Genomic DNA, 3,917 nt, shown 5'->3' with positions numbered 1-3,917 from the left:
GTTCGCCACAGCGTTATTGTCAGTGTTTGCCAACACATACCATTAAATTACATTACTTTGCATTTAGCTGACGCTTTTATCCAAAGCGACTTACAATAAGTGCATTCGACCAACAAGATACAAACTTGAAGAAAACAGAATCATATAAGTACATCAGGTTTCATAGAGCCAAACATTTCAAGTGTTACTCAACTGGCTTTAGATAAGCCAGCCCTTTATTAGTATATAAGTGCTTTGTTAGCAATTCTTTATTAGTAATTCTATCTCTCGAAGTGGAGTCGAAAGAGATGAGTTTTCAGTCTGCGCCGGAAGATGTGCAAGCTATCTGCTGTCCTGATTTCAATGGGGAGCTCATTCCACCATTTTGGAGCCAGGATAGCAAACCCACGTGTTTTTCCTGATGGGAACTTGGGTCCCCCTCGCAGTGCGGGTGCAGCGAGCTGTTTGGCTGATGCAGAGCGGAGTGCACGTGCTGGGGTGTACGGTTTAACCATGTCCTCTGAGACTGCCAAGGCACGACNCTCAAATCATCTTCGTAATATCTATCATTACATTGCATTTAGCTGACGCTTTTATCCAAAGCGACTTACAATAAGTGCATTCGACCAGGAAGATACAACGGTTGTATCTTCCTGGTCGAATGCACTTATTGTAAGTCGCTTTGGATAAAAGCGTCAGCTAAATGCAATGTAATGATAGATATTACGAAGATGATTTGAGGTCTCGTCAGGAGAACGTGAAAACAGTTTTTCCGCTCTCTAAGTTTTCACAATAAAACCGGAAGTATTCCCCTCACTGTCAAATGATTACACAGTTTCTGCATTACTCATCCAAGAAAAAATATCAGTTTATCCTTGTTAATTACACAATATTGATTGGGTTAAATTGCGCACAATGCTTTTGTGTTTGTGCACTGCAAACTGCATGCAGTTTGCTTTTCAGCCCAACAGTTAAATCAACAAGACTTCTTTCTGCAGATGTGAGTGTCCTTTAACAACGGTCAATAAGTCCTTGCTGCACATTATCCCTTACATGTTTCCATCTTAAGCTTTGTTAGTTAGTTAGTTTCGTAACGGACGTAATGTAACAGTTGAAACGGTTGTAGCTTTTCTCAGACTCGGAGGGATACTGAGTTGTTGTGAAAAATAACTACAATTCTACCCGTGGTATACGCTCAATATATCACGGCTAAGAACCAATCAGATTGCTTGATATGACTTGTCCGTTTTATAATTGTGAATATACGACCCTCCGTAGCGTTTGCATTCAACGGGAGCACTAGAGGTCGGAAACTTTAAAACGTGATTATAGGTCGTAATAAGGGCTTGAACAATCGACCTATTTGGTCATATGAGTTTGAGGACTTGTTGTGGCAAACATGAAATACATTGTCCTTCTGGTCATTCCTAGCTAATTTGACATGTAAATATCTTTTACTGTGCATAGTGCATGCTGTGTCAGCTGCTACCTTGGTTGCATGACTGATTCAAAATTAAAACCTTTTTAGTTTGTAAAGTTTCCTTGACCTGCCTCATATACTTTTGTCGACAGGGTCAAGAGAGAGTTACAAGAAAAGGAAGGGTTTTAGACAATTCCAACACTTCAGTGGAGAGTGAATCATGTTTGACCTATAGTGTTTTACTAGAGATTTTTACTACAGCTCAGGCTGAATAACTGCTGGTCATAAATGGAGATGGTGGCAGGTCACTGCAGACAAGTTAAATGTCTAATGCCGCTGTGGCCACAGAAACTGGATATCCTCCAAAGGTCAAAACAAAAGAGAAGGTGACTCCTTCAGCTGCACTGAACTTGATTTTCAAGTGGAAATCATGACAGACATTGCTCTTGTCCAAGTTTGTCACCTTCTAAAGCAAGCCAATCCCCTATGAGGAAAGAAGCATGACTTTGGATATATTGCAGGGTTTCAGATGTCATGCCCGTTGCATGGACAAAATGATTTGCAACGAAATTTAGGAAAACATTTGAATATGTTAAGTGATGCTTTATACCTTTAGAGGGTGTTCCTGTTCCATAGTAAATTGTGCTACTGTAGTGGGATATATTAGTGGTGATAGAGAATGTCTGTGAGTCATCACACACCCTTTGAAACCTAATGCGCTTGATACCCTTTGGGTCTATAAGTAACCACCAGGCAAACAAATAAAAATAGTGTCATTGTTGATTTAGTGACAACATTGTAATGGCTCTTGCAAATGTGTTGAGTCTTGCCATGGGAAAATGATATGTGCACACTTTATCAGCTTAAAGTGAACAGAAATAACAGCAACCTTGGACTTACAGTCAACAAGAGCCAGTCTCAGTTACTGTACAGCCTGAATAATGAGTATATATAGCGCAGAGACAGACATGTTTTGGCAGTGGTAGAAACATGCAGGGTGACAGACAGTGTGTCATCACTGGCAGTGTGAATGCCTGAGGTTTGAACTTGGCTATTTGGTGCTTCTTGAGGCTTGCTTAAAGGAATACCCCTACCACAGAATGACCATGTGTTTATCAATTACTCATCCTGTGTTGCATGCATGTTTGAGATGCAGTTAGCAGTGTGCTGGATACACTGGATAATTGTGACTAGGAATTATACTGCACGTGTTGTACTGCGCAATTTGTAGCGGGTGTTTTGTTATAGTTTTGCTGTTCTGAATTATGACCACCATTTACTTTTTGATTCTCTACACCTAGAGGCAATGGAGAAATATTTCTTTAAGAATTCAAGGTAATACTGGGTTTGTAGTTGATATCCAAATGACCATGTTGTGGGGAAAATATACCTTAAAGGCAGCATGACATGTATGTATTGGTGGGTGCTTTTATTTAGAGCACCTTGCATTATCAAGACTGCATACATTTTTGCCTGGGTGGTCACAGTGGGAAGCTAACCTCCGACCCTTGAAGTGCTACAACCAAGGTCTACCCAAAGAGTTACAGGACTGCAAAGAGCAAACACATACTTCAAGTCTCAAGCATTTTCTGTGCAGACACCAAAGCACTTAGCCAAAACCAGAAAATGGTCTTCTATCTTCTTCAATCTTTGTTGTTTTGTCCATCTACCCCCAACACTCACTCACACATTTACACCTCCACTGTGTTTGTTCCGCCCTAACTCAAAAACCAGCTGCAGTGAACCATGTCTGGCAGTATACAAACACAGATTCTGCGGGAACAGACCATATACGCACGCACGCACGCACGCACGCACGCACGCACGCACGCACGCACGCACGCACGCACGCACGCACGCACGCACGCACGCACGCACGCACACACACACACACACACACACACACACACACACCTTGTCTGATGGACTGAGACAAGATCTTGTGGTGATTAGTCTGTTGGTTTAGTGGCTCTTGAGTGCCATTAGTACTGATAGAGGGTCTAACCAATGGGTGCATTGACTTAAACGTAACAAAAGATTGAACATGGGAACTATTTCCCCAGCCGCTCTAACATAGTTGAATGAATGTTAAACAAATCAACACTGAGTAATAGTTGTGCAAGCGGTGAGATGATCTGAAACAGAAGTAAGGGCTTCCCCTCACTTCTGTTTCAGATCATCAGCACATGTGCCCGTTGAAAGGAGTTTTGATGGTTTGTTTATATGTTTGTGTGTCTGCTTTTCATGGTAACTGACAAAACAACAACAAAAAAACAAAGGATCTGAAGGAGAATGCACAGCTAAAGCAGTTGCTGACTCAGCACACCACATGGGGTTAGATCCACAAAACAAAGAACAGATGGAAGACTTGCATTCACTGCTTGCACTCATTACTGAATTGAATTTTCGAGTGATACGACTAAATCTCTGTTGTAAATGGGGTAGCCCTAAATGACTTATTAAACTGCTTCCAGCAGTTCAGAGAAGCTCTAAGGCACAACTCCAGGTCCAGTATAGC

Source organism: Notothenia coriiceps, unplaced genomic scaffold (assembly GCF_000735185.1).
Source record: "Notothenia coriiceps isolate Sejong01 unplaced genomic scaffold, NC01 NC01_scaffold00005925, whole genome shotgun sequence".
In the NCBI taxonomy this organism is placed as follows: Eukaryota; Metazoa; Chordata; class Actinopteri; order Perciformes; family Nototheniidae; genus Notothenia; species Notothenia coriiceps.
This window is presented reverse-complemented; position numbering follows the sequence as displayed.